The 19,677-nt window shown below is 44.0% G+C and overlaps 1 pseudogene across 1 annotated transcript in view; it reads left to right on the forward strand.

Annotated features, from left to right (window-relative positions):
- The window catches only part of LOC144243345 (serine/threonine-protein phosphatase 4 regulatory subunit 1-like), a 76,067-nt pseudogene that overhangs the window by 23,027 nt on the left and 33,363 nt on the right, over nt 1-19,677 (forward strand). Inside the window, exons 8-11 of the transcript XR_013338625.1 lie at nt 384-459; nt 1,945-2,071; nt 14,146-14,252; nt 15,509-15,654. The product of XR_013338625.1 is annotated as a serine/threonine-protein phosphatase 4 regulatory subunit 1-like (transcript). The remainder of the gene's footprint in view (nt 1-383; nt 460-1,944; nt 2,072-14,145; nt 14,253-15,508; nt 15,655-19,677) is intronic.

Raw genomic sequence — 19,677 nt, forward strand, 5'->3', positions numbered from 1 at the left:
GAGTCCAACCGTTTGAGTTCCCCTCCCGACTCTGCTCCTCTCCGTGTGGCCTTTCGCAGCTGCCTTGGATCCTCCCTTAATGAAAACACAGGGATCCTGTGGTTGTGAGGATTTGATGAACCACCGCTGTACTCGAAGCTCTTATCACAGTTCCTGGCCTACAGGAAGTATTCAATGAAGATTCGTTATTCTCCAGTGGTTTATGGCTTGTGGCCTTTATTTCTATGTATATAGTTAGTACAATGTTATATAGTTAATGTAATAGAATCATTAATATTCCCTGATAACAGTTATTCTTTGTGGAACTAATTGCTAAGTTCTTTAGTTCGCTGACAGAGTTTTTTTTGAAGACCACTTGCGTATTTTTTGTTACTTTAAAACAGCAGTTCTTAACCCGCCACGTATGCGGATGGGCCTCAGGATCTTTTGAAACCCCGGATTCTTCAGGAAGAGTTTTGAGTATGTATGTCCGTGAGCATCATCCGCTTCCAAAGTTATCTGTGACCCCAAACATTTAGGCACCTCGGCCTTTTAAGCTTCATGTTGTTAAAGTTCCCTGCACACTAGGTTCACGCTGCTTTGTAAATGGCTGTGGGATGGAGGCTGCGCATTCCTCGTGGGCCCCGAAAGGCACTGAAAATAGTTCATACAAAGTGACTGTGGTCAGGGTAGGGGGTGGGGACTTGACTATGACTCGGTGGGGACCCACTCCCCCTGGCAGGGATCCTGAAAGAAATGATGTATCTGCTTGCATCACACATAGTTTTTCCACAAACGTCTACTTCTTTATTAAAATTCTCTGGGTAACTGTTGTACGGTGTAAATTTTTAATAAGCTCTAATTACTAGCCTAAAAGGATTTGTGGAGGAAAAATGTGGTTAGTGTCTCAAAGTAAACACCTAGGCACAAACGTGTCATTTCTCATTTTGAACCTTTATCAGTTACTGCCTGAATTAGCTGGCTTTCCTCTCCGCCAGGTGGGAGCCCTCTGCTTTTTTGTACCAGTGTGCTTCCTGCTCAGCTGTTCCGGGCAGGGGACTGTAGAGCAGCATTTACGCCCCTGAAGCATGGGGGGGTAAAGGGTGGTGGCCACCATCGAGGTTGGCCAGACTCTGAGGGGCCAGATCGTGTAGGGGTTGACATGGCCAGACTCTTCTCCTTCAGCATCCTGAGGGGGCATTTCACACCCTCCCTGACCTGTAGACAGGTTAAATCACTTAACGTGGCACGCAGCTAGTGAGTTGTGCTTGGAGGATTCATTTCATTTCAGGGACGTCTGGCTCCAGTGCCCATGAGCCCAGCCATGCTTCTCCACTGCACTGGAGGTGGGGGTGGAGGCTGCTGTCATTCGGGGATGCAGGGAAGAGTCAGTGTGGCAGCGGGCTCACTTTTGGCCAGAGTGGGTTGGAGGAACCGGTTAGGGATCCACGTGGAGGGCTCTGGTTGGGTGTGGCTAGGTGGTTTGATGGGAATCAGTGTCACAGAGTGTGGGAAGGTGTGTGACAAGTATGTTAAGGACCACACAAACCACGGGGCGGACTTGCTGTCCGATTCTTGCTTACGAGGTCACACTCCTCTGTTTTCTTTTGACCATTTGACGCTTGTTTGCATAGTGCTCCAGGGACCTCTCTCCCGGGGCTCAGCCAGCTGCTTCGCTCGCTCGCTTCCGAGTTCCCCAGTGGAGGACAGGTGCCCATCGCGTTGATCAGAGGTGACTCACCTGTCAGGTCGACGGCACTGAAACAAAGGCACTTAGCTTTTCTTTATGACTCGGGTCTTGTCACCCTTGCCTTGGGTTATAAACCTACCCACTTCATCTTAGAGAAGTTGGTCAAGTTCCAAGACGGCCATGGGACAGGGCCGGGAGGGTAGGTTTGCTGCAAGGGCACGCTTTTGCGCAGACGTGACCTGGTGAGTGTGGCGTTGTCTCCTCTTCCCCTTCAGGTGGATTTGCAGACTACGGCCCGGATCATGACAGCACGATGGCCTTTCTGGACATTCCAGGCCAGGGTAACCTGCCTCTGCTCACTCACCTGGGAAAGTGTGCTTTCAGTGAGAACGTCTTCAACCGGTGAGCTCGCCAGTCCTTCCCACGCTCGCAGCCCTCTGCTGGGTCTGGTTTAGGCTGATGGCAGTGGCCCCTTCTCTGTGACAGCTCTGAGGACTCTCTGGGTGAAGTGGATTGCAGGCTGGTGGCAGCGTGCTGGGACCCCGTCTGAATGGTGCCATTTGATTAGATTTTTCTGTGACTCTTGTTACTGTTTTGCTGATCACCTGGTACAAGCCGGGAATAAAATGGTGATGAAATTTAATGGTGTTTAAATAATTAGGATTGCTACCTGCGTTTCTTTCAGCTGTGTGATTCGCAGAAAAGCAAAATGTGTTGCATAATTGAGGAGCATCCGTTGGGAGCATTGCTCGCTCATTGTGATTATTTTTTTAATGTTTATTTTTTTTTTATTTCAGAGAGAGAGAGCGTGAGCAGGGGAGGGTCAGAGAAAGAGGGAGACACAGAATCCGAAATAGGCTCCAGGCTCTGATCTGGCAGTCAGCACAGAGCCCGACGCGGGGCTCGAACCCACAAACCGCGAGATCGTGACCTGAGCCGAAGCCGGACGGTTAACCGACTGAGCCACCCAGGCACCCCTGATTTTTGACAGCCCGGTGCACAGATTGCCCCGAGGAGTTGTCACTCCTTGCGGTGCTGGCAGGGTTCTTCTCCAGCCTCAGACCATGCCTCTTCAGCAGATGACCTTCACTCTTATTTCAGAAAGAAATTAGAAGCTCATCTTTCTTTTCACCTTACAATCTCCCCAAGACTGGCTCTAAGGGCATTCTTCCCCTCTGTCGGGGGGGTGGGGGGCAGGTGTCTCTCTGCTCGTCTCCCTTCCTCCATCACATACGCCTTCTGTCTTCAGTGTCCCCCTCCTGGCCTGTGCCACACACCCTTCCCTGGCCCCGCAAGCCCTTGCGTGTTTCTCATTCCGAGCGGTCTCCTGGCCTGTCCACCTGTGCCTTCCCTCATCCCTTTCCTTAAGTACACATTCCGTGAAGCCCGGATGCACTCGTTGAGTCTCTTTACTTTCCATTGCCTCTTTAGAAAAAATTACATTCTGTGCCTCTCTATTACATCGTGGAGAGCTTGCAGCAATTGCTGCTGAGTGAGTCCGATTATTATCCCAATTTTACAGATAGAGAAATGATGGTGCTCTGAATGAGGGCTTTTGATGAGCACTTCTTAATTTCAATGTAGTTCACGATTTCGAAACTTTTTCTTTTATGCACAGTGCTTTCTTGTCATGTATAAGAAACGTTCTCCTCCCCCAAGGCCATCAAGATATTTCTTTATATTGTCTTCTTGAAGTTTTATTGTTTTACCTTCCACGTTTAGGCCTGCAGTCCACCTGGAATTGCTTTCTTTGCGTATGATGTGAGGTAGGCGTCAAGTTTCATTTCCTTCCACACGGTATCCAATTGACCCAGTGCCATTTATTGAAAATACTACCTTTTATCTATGCTCTGCTTTGCCACCTTTGTCTTAAATCAAGTGTCCGTATCTGGATTCTCCAGTCTGCCCCCTTGGTCTGTTTGTCTGTCGTTATGCCTGGACCCCACGGTCTTCATTTCTGCAACTTTTATCATCACAGTCTTGGTATAAAGTAAAGGAAGTCCTCCCACTTTGTTCTTATTCAAAATTGTCTTGGCCGTTCTTGACTTTTTCCAAATACATTTTGGCACCAGTTCATCAGTTTCTAGAAAAAAACCCCGCTGGGATTTTCATTGAAATTGCATTGCATCCATAAATCAGTTTATAAAGAATTGATACCTTTGCACTATTTAGTTTTCTAATCCTTCCATTTTTTGAAGATTTTCTTGCATTTGTGTGTGTGTGCGTGTGTGTACGTGTGTACACACATAAATAACTAAAACTAAAACACATGGTTTTCTGTTGTAGAGATCTGTATCGTTCTCAATTTAGTTCTATGTATTTGATCGTTTATGTGAATGTAAATTGTATCATTTCTTAAAATGTTTATATTCTAATGGTTGCTGATAATATGAGAATTGAATTGATTTTTATATTTTGATTTTGTCTCTATTGATTATGCTAAGTTCACCTATTAGTTTTAATAACTTCCCTGGGGGTTCTTTGGATTTTCTACATACTACAATGATGTTGTCTGTGAAAAACAATAGTTTTATTTCTTCCTTTCCTATCTTATTTTATATTTTTAGTAGCTACATCTTATCAGCTTAAGAAAATGTATGTTTCTGGGGCATCTGGGTGGCTCAGTCAGTTAAGCATCAGAATTCAGCTCAGGTCATGAACTCGGGGTTTGTGAGTTTGAGCCCCTCATCGGGCTCTGTGCTGACGGCTTGGAGCCTGGCATCTGCTTTGGATTCTGTTCCTCCCTCTCTCTCTCTCTCTGCCCCTCTACCTCTCAGTGCCCCCCACCCAAAATAAATAAACATTATGAAAAGAAAATATATATTTCTTATTTGCTAAGAGATTATGTTTCAACTTCTTTTGTAAATTGAAACCAGTTTTTTAAAGTTTTTTAAGTAATCTCTACACTTAACTTGGGGCTCAAACTCACAACCCCAGGATGAAGAGTCTCATGCTCTACCGACTGAGCCCACCAGGTACTCCTATTTTTAAACTTTTAAAAATAATCTCAGGGGCACCTGGGTGCCTCAGTCAGTTAAGTGTCTGACATCAGCTCAGGTCATGATCTCATGGTTTTTGGGTTCAAGACCCACGTTGGACTCTGTGCTGACAGCTTGGAGCCTGGAGCTGCTTCCGATTCTGTGTCTACCTCTCTCTCTGCCCTTCCCCCCTGGTGTCTCTCTTTCTCTCTCTCTCTCTCCCTCTCAAAAATAAATAAACATTAAAAGAATAAAAAATAATTTCAGACTTACAGAATAATAGAAAGAATTCCTGTCTATTTTTTACTCAGATTCATCAGTTGTTAACATTTTGTCAAGTTTGATTTAACATTCACTCTGTCTTTATTTTCACATTTTTTTCGAAGCCATTTGGGAGTTAAGTGTGCCCATCATGTTGCTTTCTCTTTAATGACTTCCGAGTGCTGTTTTCCTAACAAGGACATTCACTGTTCACTTACATAATCACAGAATAGTGAGCGAAGTCAGGAAATTCAACTTTGATACAATACCGTTATCTCATGTCTAGTTTTAATCAAATTTTCTAGTGGTCCTAAGAGTGTCCTCTAAATCAGGGTTTTTGTCTGTTCCGTTGGTTTTCAGGTCTGGAATCCATCCTAGCATCATGTATTGTGTTTGATTGTCATGTTTCTTCAGGCTCATTTAATCTCTAACAGTTTCTCAGCCTTTCTTTGCTTCTCATGATACCCTTGACAGTTTTGAGGAGTACAGGTGATTTATTATATAGAATAAACTTACTAAGAGTTTTTGAAAATCCTCAACGAGGTCTGTATTTTATATAATGCTTCTTCTATATTAGTTGAGATGCCTTTTCTCCTTTAATCTTTTTCCCAACTTTCTTGAAAACTTCTTTTATTGTGAAATATAGCACATACAGATAATTGGACAAAATGTGTATAAAAAACCTAAGAAGTGTTTATGAACTAAATGCCCACGTGGCCATGACCAAGATTGTCCCGAATGTGTGTGCTCCCTGCCTTCCTGACCGCCACTCCCCCCAGCCACACGGTGGCCACCTTCTGATGTTTATGTTCATTATGTCCTTAATTTTGTCTCTGGTCTTAGCATCTAAGTATCTGCTTCCAAACAGAACAAGTTAATTTTGGCGTTTCTCAACTTGAAATGTGGGAAATCATGTAGGATATGTCACTTTGTGGTTTTGCATATAGTTTTGAGTTTGGTGATTTTGTTAACAGTGTGCTGTTGTTTGAATATACTATACTGACATTTTATCCATCTATTGTTAGAGTACTTCAAGGTTTCTCACTTAAAAAAGATTTTTTTTAATGTTTATTTAATTTTGAGAGAGAGACAGAGACACAGCACAAATTGGCGAGGACCGGAGGGAGGAAGACAAAGTATCCGAAGCAGGCTCCAGGCTCAGAGCTGTCAGCACAGAGCCCGATACGGGGCTCGAACCCATAGAATGTGAGATCATGACCTGAGCCGAAGTCGGACGCTCAACCAACTAAGCCTCCCAGATGTCCCAAGTTTCCTCACTTTTACGAACAATTTTGCTGAGAACAGTCTAGTATATGTAGACGGGTGCACATCAGATCAGTCTCTAGGACATACAGCCGGGCAAGAATTCCGGTGTGATGAGGGGCGCCTGGGTGGCTCAGTCAGTTGAGCCTCCGACTCAGCTCAGGTCATGATCTCACGGTTCGTGGGTTTGAGCCCTGCGTCGGGCTCTGTGCTGACAGTTAGCTCAGAGCCTGGAGCCTGTTTCAGATTCTGTGTCTCCCTCTCTCTCTGACTCTCCCCTGCTCACACTGTCTCTCTCTCTTTCTCTCAGAAATAAAACATTAAAAAATTTTTTCAAAAAAAAAAAAAAAGAATTCCTGTGTAATGAGGCATGCTTGTCTTCTCCTTTAGGAGATGGTGCCAGTTTTCCAAAGTGATTGCATCAACGTGTACCCCCACCTTTGCCCCACATTTTATCTGCCAATTGGGATTGTCAGATTTTAAGATACTAGCCAGTATGGTAGTATGCCAGTATATATAACAGTATCACTTTGTGATTTTAATTGACATTTATTTATGAGTTTGAACACCATTTAGTATGTGTGTTGGACATCTGTATTTCTTTTTTGTGAAGTGCCTGTTGAAATCTTTCTTTGGTGGGGAAGACAGAGTGTGTCTGTTTATTATTGACCTGTAGGAGCTCTTTGTGTATTCTGGATTTCAAACTTTGGTCAGTGATGTATGACGAACATCTCCCCACATCTTGTGGCTTGTGTTTTCGGCTGCCTTTAGGCTTTTGGGTGTGCTTTTGGTGACTAGAAGCTGTTCATTTTGATGTAAATTTATCAACATTTTCCTTTAGCCTTAGTGCATCTTGAAGCTTTCTTAAAATGTCTTCCTTTACCCAAAGATCATAAACATCTTGTTTTGTATTGCTTTAGAAGCCTTACTTTTTTTTCTTTCATATTTAGGTCTACAATCCATCTGAAAGTAGTTTCTGTTCATTGTATGAAAGAGGGGTCCAGCTTCATTTTCCTAATTGTAACAATACCACTTTTCAAAAATAGGTTTTTCCCCCATTGCTCGGGTTGCCACCTCTGTTATAATCCAGTCTCTTCCTCCAGCAGTCTACCCCCCTCCCTCAGCTAGCCCCACGCCGTCTTCATGACTGTAGATTTGTAGCAGGTCTTATACTTGATTGAGCAAGACTTGCCACTTTGTTTTTCTTCTTTGATGTGATTTGATTCTTCTCATTTTCATATAAGTTTCACAATCAGCTCATCAGATTCTAATAAAACACCTCTTAGGGTTTTGCTTGGGTTTGCATTGAAGGAATATATCAGTTTGAGGAGTAGTACCCTCTTTACAGTATTTAGACTTCCAATCCATAAACATGGTATATCTTTCTCTTTATGTAGGTTTTCTTTAATGTCCCAATGAAATTTGATCATTTTCTCTGTGGAAGTTTTGTGCTTTTATTTTGCTGGTGTATTTTAAAGAAAATCTAAGACATTTCATTTTATCCAGCTAAGACTTAAATCTAACTGCAGTATCACTATTGCACTCAACCCAATTAACAAGAATGCCTTTAGTCTACCAATCTATGTTAAATTTTCCCTGACTGTCTTAAAAATGCCTTTTTATGGTTGATTTGTTTGAATCATGATCCAAATATGGTCCACACATTTCATTAGGTAGATGTGTCTCTTAAGTCTTTTTTTGTTTACAGTTTTTTTCCCCTCTTGATCTTTAATCTCTTTTAATCTCTAATTGATTCTCCTTCTCATCTTCTCCCTACATCATCTATTTGTTGAAGGGGTCATTAGTCTTGTAGCGTTCTCCACATTCTGGATTTTGTGGTCATTATTCTCCTGGTGTAATTTAACATATTCCTTTGCTCGTTGTGTTTTCTGTAAACAGAAAATTACACTTGGAGACTTGATTAGATTTTGCTTCATTTTTTTTTTTTAAACAATACTTTCTGTGTTGTTTTGTATATTTCTCATTACAAAACATCGGGAAACAATGTCCGGGCGCTCCACTTCGGGAGATGTTCATATTGAGTGGTGGGCTCAGGTGTTGGATTCTTTCATTATAAAATTCCCCACCAGCCTTTCTTCTCATGACTTCAGTGGTCACAAATAATCATTGTTTCGATCTATTATCTCAGTCTGTGTTGGAAAATGGTAATTTTCTTTTTATTGTCTGTGAAATCTGTAGTATGGCCCCATTTTCCATTCTGTTATTTGTAATTGTTGCCTTTTCTTTCTTTTCCCCCTGGATGATTCTTACTAGGGGATTATCGAGTATATTAGTTATGTTGAAGAATCACATTTAGGCTTTGATATTCCCTATTGTGTGTTTATTTTCTAGTGCAATAATTTATGCTCTAATTCACATTAATTTCCCTTTTGAGGGGAGTGTAGTTGCTGTTCTTTTTCTTCTTGTGAGGTATGTTTAGCTATTTTTTTGGCTTTTTTTTTTTTTAGTTTATTTATTTATTTTGAGGTTGGGGAAGGAGCAGAGAAGGAGGCAGAGAGAGAATCCCAAGCAGGTTCCTTGCTGTCATCACAGAGCCCAACGGAGGGCTCGAACTCATGAACCTGAGATCATGACCCAAGCAGAAATCAGGAGTTGGATGCTTCACCGACTGAGCTACCCAGGCCCCCCCTGGCCTTTTTGTAAATAACATTGTCAGGTTGCTATTAAGTACTGGAAGTACTTAAGTGTTGTTTGTATTAGCTGCATCCTGATAATTCTGATAGTAATATTTTTTATTACCTTTTGCTATAAAGTCTTTTTAATGTCCCTAATGATTTCTTCTTTGACCAATGAGTTATTTAGAAGTACATTGTTTAATTTCCAGATATTTGAAGATTTTCCAGGTATCTTTCTGTTATTTTCTTCTTAGTTTAAACAGTCTTCTGTGGTCAGAGAGCTTTATATTATTTCTCTTCTGTTAAAGTTTTTGAAATTGCTTTACGGTGGTGAATATTCCGTGTACACTTGAAGGGAACGTGCCTCCCCGTGTTTTGAGGGGTAGAGTATCTTATAAACGTCAATTAGGACAAGTTGGCTGAAACCCTGTCCGGGTCTTCTGTGTTCTCACCTGTTTTCCGTCTGCCTGTTCTGTCAGCTACTGAGAGACGGATGTTGGAATCTGTGATGATGGATTTGTTTATTTTTCAATTCTAACAGCTTCTTTTGTATATTTTGAACCTCTGTGCCTGGGTGCATACACATTTAGTGGTATTCTGTTTTCTTGAATAAATGGATCTGTCTGTCTCTGGGTAATGTCCCTCTTTGTCCCTCGTAAATATTCTTCTCTGAAGCTTACGCCCTGGATTTAACGTATATACTCAGCTTTCTTTTGATTACTGATCACACGATATATTTCTGTTCGCATGTTTATTTTTACCCTCTCCATGTCTTACATTTTGAGTGTGGTTATTATAGAAGGCAAATAGTTCGGGCCTGCTTTTTCACCCAATTTAATAATCTCTGCCTTTTCATATGAATGTTTAGCTCTTATACGTTTGAAGCGACTGTTGCTATGGTTTGGTTTAAATCTACCATCTTGCTTTTTGTTTTCTATTGACTCCACTCTTCTCGCTGTTTTCCTCCTTTCCTGCCGCTTTTGGAGAGGGGTGTGTGAAAATAAACGATTTTTATTCCATATTTGAAATGAAAGAATCACTTTTTTTGGACTCCTCCCCCAATATGATTCCAATTTATCTTCACTATCGGCTTATTCGTTACGCCTCCTTTAATACATTTGTATTGGCTGTTCTAGGGATTGTAATGTACTTCTCTAATGTATTAGAACATGTATGCAAATAAAATGATGCCACTCTGCATACAGCGCAGGGTGCTGCGTGAGCTCGTCCCAAGAGTAGGGAGTACCCTTCCGGGGTCTTCCGTTGCCTCTTCCCCACCTGTGCTGTTGTTTTTCTGCCGTTCACACCCACACACGTCATACATCCCACCGGACCTTATCGCTTTATCTCCGGTAGGTCTCCTCCTATCTTTTAAAGCAATGAAGATGAGAAAAATATGCCATCATTTAGACCATTTTCGTGGTTTTCATTTCTTTTTGTAAAATGCCCATCCGTACTTGGCTTCCTTTTGCCACGAGAACCGCTTTTAACAATTCTTGTTAGTACAAGACCGCTGTCCGTGAATTTTCACAAGCTTTTATCTGAAACAGTCTTTATTTTGCTTTCATTTCATTAATTAATTTTGAGCATAGTTTTGGATTTCAAGAAAAATCGAGCGGAGTGTGCAGAGGTCCCATACTCCTTCACTGTCCGAGCACATCCAGCCCTTCCAGTAGCCCTTCTGCATGTTTTGTTTTGTTTTTTGTTTTGTTTTTAATGTTTATTTGTGAGAGGGGAGCAGGGGCAGAGAGAGAGGGAGACACAGAACCTGAAGTAGCTCCAGGCTCCGAGCTGTCAGCACAGAGCCCGACGCGGGGCTCGAACCCACGAACCGTGAGATCATGCAAGACCTGAGCCGACGTCCGGCGCTTAACTGACTTAACTGACTATCACCCAGGCGCCCCAGCCCTGGCGCATGTTAATCACACTTGTTTTAAAGTCCTCGTGTGATCTTCCAGCATCGGGGTCCGATGTCTGACCTCATAGTCGTCCTGGGCTTCACCCTGGGCTCCCCGCTCGCTCCCCGGGATTCTCCTCCCCTTTCTCAAGAGTCCTTCACCGTTCATCCTCATTCATTTGCTTGCCTACGTCCGGGTGGGTGCTGTGCCCTTTGGGGCAGGCCCTGGAATGTGCGCATCTCTGGCCCTGCCTCTGGGGCTGGGCCAAACTCACAGGTGCCTGACCGTGACCACACCAGTGGGAGAGGGAAGGAAGGGACCGAGCCACAGGGGCTACTTGCACGGTAAGAGTTCCCGGGAACGTTGCCGCCTCAAATTGAGCCCTCCTCTTTATATTTTAAAAAATTCACAAAAATAACACATTTTTGAAACACAGAGCAGTTTCAGGAGTTAAAGAGTGAGAGTTTCCCTCCCCTGCTACTGAGGCCTAAGGTAATATATGCTTCCAGACTTTTCCCTAAGTGAGTGTATGCATATACCAGTACATGTGTTGCACATACATACGTAAACCTAATCTGCATTAAGAAATAGGCTCATCCTGTATATAAAATTCTTCACCTTGTCTTTTCATTTACATCTTTCTAAGTCAGTGCATACCTACAGGTAACCTTAAAAATGCTTCTATAGCACGCGGATGGGTAGAGCTAACATAACTTATTTCAGATTCTTCCCTCTTTTGGAAGACATTTTAATTGCAGTTCTTGGCTTACATGGTAATACTGATGGCTGGCGCGCTTGGGGGCTTCCCAGGGGCCGGGGACCGGGCCCTGAGCCTCCTGTTCCTGATCTCATTAGACCTTTCTAACGCTTTCTGAATCACGCACAGTTGTCCTCTCTCCTTTCTTCTCATTAGCATAGCTGGCACTGAGAAGGATCCAGCCCGATGCTTCTGGACTCTGCTCATCCACCGCGACCTCTCCAGGTCCTTCCAACATCAAGCAGCCACGTTTCCCAAAGCGTCGGTACCAGAGCACCGCCTGCGTCGGAGTCTTTATTTCCCGATCTGTATTCACGGCAGCGGATTTGTCGCTCCCTGCCTCGGGGCCATCTCTTGCCCCTCTTCTCACTTTCCTTAAGAGGGCAGGTCCCCCGCGACCACTTGAGGCTGGATACAGATCTGTCTCTCCATTCTCTGGCCCTAGAAGCAGATTGGGGATCTCAGTGGCTTGATTTCCCAGGGGAGGCCAACCTGAATGTGGTCCAGTGAAATGTAATCAGGGACTTTATAGTGTCTGTTTTCGACTTTCCCAAACCTCCTGGCTGCCAGACCTCGACCTTTCATCCCAGGGGTGGCGTAAGTTTCTCCGAGGACAGGCTTGAGGTGATGGATTTCTTCCTCTAGTGCGCTGGGCCAAACCACTCCCTCTTTGACTTCCACATTTCCAGTCTTTTCCTGCAAATCAAGGTGGGTTTGCAACTTCAGCTAATTCTGACGCACGGCCCAAAATGGTGTGTGTTGTTCCGCGGCCGGGAGGGGCTCGGAGGAACAGGCAGAGGCAGGCAGGGGCCCCTTGCCATTCCCCCAAGAAGCCTTTTCCAGAGCGTACCTGTTNCATTAATGTCTTTGTTTAACGCAGCTTTACTGAGGCGCAGATTTCATGCAGTAAAATTCACCCACCTAAAGCATTCAGGGAGATGACTTTGGATAAGTGTCAACAGTCACGCAGCCCTCAGCCAGAGGCACATTTGAACATCGCCATCACTGCCTTGTTTCCTTGTCCGTACCCTTGCCCTCTGTCCCTCGCTCCCTCCCTGCTGCGGACCAGGCAATCAGCGATTTGTTTCTGGAGGCTAAAGTTTTGCCTTTTTTAGAATTTCTCATAAGTGGAATCATGTGGTATGTTGTTTTTTCTCTCTGGATTCCTTTCCTTAGAAAAATACGTTTGAAAAGTCGTCCCTGTCATAACCACAAGGCCGTCCGTTCCTTTCTAGTGCTGAGTCCTAGTCAGCCCATTGTACGGACGGTCGGTGCCTTGTATATCTATTCCCCTGTCGAGGACTATTGAAATTTTTCCATTTTCTGGCTATGGTGAATCATGCCAATATGAACATTTGTGTACAAGTCTGTGTGTGGACGTAAGTTTTCATTTCATCTGGGTAAATGCCTAAGAAGGAATTGCTGGGTTGAATGATAAATGCGTATTTAGCTTTTTAAGAAACTACCAACTGTTTTCTAAATGACTGTACTGTTTTGCATTCCTACCAACAATATCTGTGGGTTCCTGTTGCTCCATATCTGTGCCAGCAAAGGAGTTGTCATTATTAATTTTAGTAATTTTTTTAAATCTTTAAATTTCATCTTAAGGAGGCTCCATGCCCAGTGCGGGGCTCGAACTCATGACCCTGAGATCAAGAGTTGCATACTCTACCAACTGAGCCAGCCAGGTGCCCCATAATTTTAGTTTTCCTAGGCGGTATAGTAGTACCTCTTTGTGGCTTTTTAATTTTTTTTGGTCTTCGTATTTTGTTTAGTCTTTAAACTTTGTTTTGAAAGCAGTTTTAAATTTATGTATTTATTTAAGTAGGTACCCAACGTGGAGCCAAACGCAGAGCCCATTGTGGGGCTTGAACTCATGACCCTGAAATCAAGACCTGGGCTGAGATCAAGAGTCGGATGCTTAACCGACTGAGCCCCCCAGNTCTCCTCCATGCTCATCACCCCCCTTCCCTTCTCCCCCACCCCCATCAGCCCTCAGTTTGTTCTCAGTATTCAAGAGTCTCTCATGGTTTGCCTCCCTCCCTCTCCCCCACTATTTCCTCCCTTCTTCTCCCCCACGGCCCTCCGTTAAGTTCCTCCTAATCCTCCTATGCGTGCAAACATATGGTATCTGTCCTTCTCTGCCTGACTTATTTGGGTTCCTTATACCTTTAATCTTCTAATGAGATGGTTCTCAGACAGGGCGGATTCTTGTCCCTGTAGACCTGTGGCAATGGGGTGAATGGGGTTGGGGGGCAGCCAGGGGGACTCTACTGACACCTAGTGGGTAGAGGCCATTTGAGATTGAAGTGGCCATCTGATGCCTCTTTGGACCTTTTCCTTCTGCTTTCCATTGGTCCTTGATTCCCACCTGCTGTCACAGAGCCTCTCCTTTGAGTCTGCCTAGGCCTGAAGAATTGTTCTAAAAAGGAGAAAGAAGTTTTTCTCTGGTTCCAAGTGGACAACCTCCAGTGACCACCCGGGTCTGGGTTCCTACAGGACAATGACCCACATGGGATGACTATCTTTGGATGTTCCTTGACAGTCTCTCCTCCCTCGGGATGGAGGTCACTGACTCTCCTTTGTTCCTTGGTTTTATTACCTGCTCTTAACACAGTGCCTGTAATTAGCATACCAGCAGAGGTGCCCCACGTAACTGTATGGATCATTTCTGTCTCCACAGTCGGATGATTGCCAGAGGGCTGATTGACATCCTCCGGGACTTCAGTAACAATGAGGAGGACTTCTTAGCGGTCATGGAGATCGTGGTCAGATTGTCAGAAGACGCAGGTTTGTACGAGGATTGTCTATGCTTATTTTTTACTTGTGTTATTTCCAAGAAATTGTGTATAACCACTGACAATGAATTAAAAAGAAACCCTGGGTATTGATTGGTAAGTTCTAAGCAATGTCTAAGCACAAATGGGTTTTGTCATCAGGAATGGGTGTCTTATTTGGCATCAGATGATCCTTATTTTTAGAAAATTTGGATGATGAATGGCCATGAATACTATTTGCCCTGGCAGTTAAGGCCTTTTGTATTTCATGAGTTTTGCCAGACTATTGGTTGCTAAGAAATACGACACCAAAAGAGGGCTTTTGGATTAGAACAATCTCAGTCATTAATTTCCCTCACCTGTGATCTTTGTAGGCTAATTTTGACTTGTTTTCCTCTCTCCCTCTCCGTGATTGCTCTCCTGGGGGAAGAGCGCACTGCTGTATGGTAGATGCTGAGCTGTCCTTCCCCTCCCCTCCCCTCCCCTCCCCCCCTTACACAGANTACTGACAGTTGCCCTGCGGCCCCCCAGCCCCCCCATTTGTAACGATCGGCGAACAGCTTCAGAAAGTTTTCTGAAATCTTACACTTGCTTTAGATTTTGATCATTTTCACTGAAAATAGGAAAATAAACATTCCTTATAGCTCCTGTATTAGTTTAAAATATTCATATGAATATGACACAATGCTTTTAAAAAGACCCAAGTGGATGTTTTGAATCCTTAAGTGGGTTCTCTTTGTAAATGAGTCACCATTTACAGTACCGAAGCAATTATATATTTGTGTTAAATTTAATGTGGTATATTGGAGCTAGAACCGCTCTTTTGTTTAATGCTTTGCCTTAAAAATAATTGGGATGCGTGGATTGTGGGGGAGTGCATTTATGAAAGAATTATTTATAATGTATACATTCTGGCTGGAATTTAAATAAGTACAACCCATAGGTCTGGTATATAGGCCATTAGTTGTAATGGCTTTTGGATGCTGGCCCAGCACACAGACTTCCTGTCCCTCCTCGATTTATATATGGCTTGTTATAATAGACTTGTCATTCTATCTTCCTTTTATGTTTTTATATTGCTGGATAGCTTATTAGCTTTTTAAGCCCGTCTGTAGCATAAATACTCTAAATGGGAAATGATTTTTAAACTGCGTTTGTCTAATTTCCTTGATGAAGTATTTTAGTAAGAAAAGCTAGAAACTATCACTATATACTCTATAAGATGCTTGGCTTATTCTTATACAATTCTTTTCTGATTTTTTACTGCAGCAGAGCCCACAGTGTGGACTGAGCTGATGGAACAGATTCCTCCCATTGCCGTTTTTTTACAAGAAAACAGATCAGATTTTCCAGTGGTGCTCTCTGAATATCTCACACCCATTGTATTGCGGTACCTCGCGGATCCAAACAGCCAGGTGTGAAAAACTGTGACCTTAAGGTCTGTGCACCAAATTCTCCTTCGTCTTATCGTAGCTGATATCCATAATTCAGAAAACAGCTTCGTGGAGTTAAGTGATTCAAGAACAAAAGATCTATTTGTGCTCAGTTCCTCCAGTTGCTCAGGCAGATAGACAGCACTCATTCTTATTATCCTGAGATATTACTTTTTTTAAAAAATTTTCTATGGAGATTTTCAAACACACAGCAGTAGAGAGACTATTCACATGAATGTCCATGTACCCTCCACCCAGCTTCGACCGTCATTAACATTTGACCAGTGTTTTCTCATTTATCTTAAGAGAATCCAACCCAGATAAAAGCATTTCCCAGATACCGTGTCATTTTAACCGTAGATGCTGTCGTACTATTCTCAGAGAAATACAGGTACTTTTTAAAAAACATACCCGCAGTCCCATTATCACATGTATACAATTTATGAATAAATCCTTGATATTTTATTTAATCTCTAGTTACTGTTCAGATTTTATAGTTTTCTCAGAAATCTGGTTTTATGTAGGCAGAGTCTCTTCAAATCAAACCCACACAAGGTCCACATATTACATCTGATGGATGTACCTTTTAAAATCTCTTCCCCTTTATTCCCCTGATTTCCCAAGTTTGGGATCTGGCTGATTACATCCCCATAGTGTGGGCTGAAATGTTCCTCTGTTCCTCATACTTCCTACCAACGGCTAGTTAATTTAAGTCTAACTGCTTGGGTCAGACTCCGAGTTTTGGGTAGTTGAGTGAGAATCCTTTTTAGGCCCTGCTGTGTTTTCCTGCTGCATCAGATCAGGAAGCACAAAAGCTGTGTGGCCACTGCATTTGGGTTCCGTCAGCCTTTTCTGTTCATTACAGAATTCCCCACCATGACTTTGCATTGATGTTTCCAACTTCAGTTCAGGATTATAGGACTTTTACTTATTTGGTTTTATATTTGTAAGTCTTTTTTTTTTTTTTAAACAGTACAAATCTTGTCTTAGTGGCATTTGTTTGTGTGCGCGTGTGTGTGTCCAAAATAAAAATGCCAGTATGATGACTAACAGTTTGGTGGGATAACTGAATACAGTTTAAGGTTTCTTTGCTGTTCTTTCTGTTTTTGCACTGTCTCCCACTACAGACGCACAGTCATATTAATATTAATGAGACTGTGTTTCAAAGTCACTTGTGTTAACCCTTCTCTTTGTGCCGAAGCCGCCAACTTGATCTGCAGTTAGGCTCATCTATCTTCATTTATTTTTTACTTTTAGGAATTGCTTTAGCCTTTACATTTTGATTTAATTTAGACTTGTAATAATTATTTAAGATGTTTGTACATGATTCCAAGGCAGAACTGTAAAACAAAACACCTTCAGAAAAATCTGACTTCTATCTCTGCCTCCCCATCTGTCCCCTCCTGCCTCCGTGGATAGCCATTTTTTTCTAGCTTTTGATTTATTCTTTTTTTTTCTTTTTTAAAAAAATGTTTATTTATTTATTTGGGGAGAGAGCGAAAGCAAGAGAGAGAGAGCTCAATCGTGAGCAGGGGAGGGGCAGAATCCCAAGCAGGCTCTGTGCTCTCAGCACAGAGCCCAACACAGGGTTCGAACTCATGAACCATGAGATCATGACCTGAGCCAAAGTCAAGAGTTGGACACTCAACAGACTGAGCCACCCAGGCGTCCCCTAAGTTTTGATTTATTCTTACCTTTAAAATACACACACACACACACACACACACGTACTTTGAGCATGTACACATATGTCCCTGTGTTCTGAACCTCCTTGTTCCTTTCTCAGATGCAAAGTGGCGGGCTGTGTGTGCCTGATGCTCCACCCCTCGTTTCCCCCACCATCCGGGGTATTCTGCAGATCACTCCTTCACAGTCTGGGCAAAGCTTCCTCATCCCTTTCTCCAGCAGCAAGCTCCTCCACTGGGGAGATGGAACGTAGTGTGCTGATAGACATGTGGGTTATTTCTGCTCTCCTGTCACTTTAGAATTGTTGCAACAAGTAGCCTGCAGCCTTTCTATTTGTCAGTTACTGTGTGAATGGATTTGCACAAAGGCTAAATGTATTTTTTTTTTTTTAAGTTTAGTTATTTATTTTGAGAGAGAGAATGTGAGCAGGGAAGGCGTGGAGAGAAGGAAAGACAGAATCCCAAGCAGGCTCCTTGCTGCCAGTGCAGAGCCCGATGCGGCGCTCGATCCCCCAAACTGTGAGCTCATGACCTGAGCTGCAGTCAGGAGTTAGATGCTTAATGAACTGAGCCACCCAGGCACCCCCAAGGCTAAATGTATTTATAATTTTTAATGATATGCCAAGTTTTCATTATTATTGTTTTCAAGGAGTTCTGCCATTTTGGCTTGTATTTCTGCCTTGCTCGGAGCATTTTTAAAGAGCAAATACTTGAACTGATAAACTATGACAGGATTAAATGTAGTGTTCAAATGAGGAAGTAAGTCCTTCTATTTCCACTCTCCTAATGTCAGTGCTTTGATTATTTTTACATTTTCTTTGTCTAGGTGCTTCCATCTTCCCCCACATAGGTCTGAACATTATGTGATGCAGCTGTTCCCATCTGTTCATTTATTCTGACGGTTTCTGAGTGCCCGTTATGAGCCAAGCGTCGTGCTTTGTGCTGGGGATAAAGACATGAGTAGGACCGATTTCCTGCCCCAGAAAGCTTATCTGCGCATAGTGGACACTGTACATCTTCATAATCTTCCTGTTTTTACTTGGGTTGAATGCTTAGCTTTCTTTCCGCTTTTTTGATATGGTGGATGCAGTGAGCGTCATAGAGGATGTGATTATCTTCTTCCATTGGCTCTTCTTTTTCCTTTGGATATATTCTTGAAAATAAGATTGCACTGGGTCAGAGAACTTGACAGTCCCTTGACCTTTGACACGTGTCACTGCCACCTGTTTGGTGTCTCCACTGGTGGCCACCGGTGTCTCCCTCCTCTCCAGAAGGGGAGAGGCTGGAATGGCAGTTTGGACCCCAGGCTGTCCGCTGTGTGTGCTGAAGAGTCGTATCAGTGGCTGATATGTCAGGTCCTGTGAAGCCAGACCCACTGCCCTCACACGGCAGCCACTCCTTTTTCCCTGGTGTCTCCAGAGCTGAAGTCCCCAAGAGGGCCTTCCACCCGCTTACCGCATCCTGCGCTCTCTGCTTGGCCACCGCACTGAGCCTTCGCGGGTCCCCAAGGTCCTCCTCGGCTGCCCCCTCCCTCATCCTCCCCTTGCTGGCCTCCCCACCGGGCACCCCCCAGTTGTGTCCTTTTGATGGTGCCTCTGCCCACTCTGGCTCCGCCTGCCCGCCCATCACAGCCCTCCTGCATCCTGGGGGCTGAGTTTGCAGAGGTGGGGTTGGGGGGCGCACTGATTTGTGCCATCGCTAATTTATGGATTCTGACCACGCCTACACTCTCACTTCTCCCTCCTCAGCCGCTCTCACATCACCTGGGACAGCTCCTTCAGACCTTTGCCACTGTCATCAAGCCCCTTCACCTTGCCCTGCGGTGCATCAAACAGGTGACCTTGCCTTTTCCTTCACAGAGAAGATAGAGACCTTCAGTCTTTATCCCCTCTTTCAGATCCCTGGAGCCGCGGCCTGGGGCCATGGGAATCCTCCCTTCTCCCGCCCCTCGCCCAGCGGGACCTTGCCAAGTGTTCTTTCTTTCTGTAATAAACATGTGGCTCTTGAGTACGCCCCCTCTTCTCTATTCCTATCACCTTTAAACACAGAAATATGGCAGAGTCCGATCTTCCTGAAGGTTTTTCCTTCAGACGCTGCAGTGCCTTCAGGCACAACTGACGCTGTGGGCCACCGGTCCCCAACCCGCCATGACACCTCCGCATCTGTGTGTCCCTTTCCCTCCGCCCATGCTGATGGCCCTGCTCCTTCCAGACGCCCCTCCTCCTGTCCGTCTCCGTCTCGTCGTCGTAACAGAGGCCAGCCCTTTCAGAAGTCCCCCCACCCTGGGGGTGGCTGGGGGGGGGGGGGGGGGGGGGCGGGG

The sequence above is a fragment of the Crocuta crocuta genome, unplaced genomic scaffold, assembly GCF_008692635.1.
Source record: "Crocuta crocuta isolate KB4526 unplaced genomic scaffold, BGI_CrCroc_1.0 scaffold27, whole genome shotgun sequence".
Classification (NCBI taxonomy): domain Eukaryota; kingdom Metazoa; phylum Chordata; class Mammalia; order Carnivora; family Hyaenidae; genus Crocuta; species Crocuta crocuta.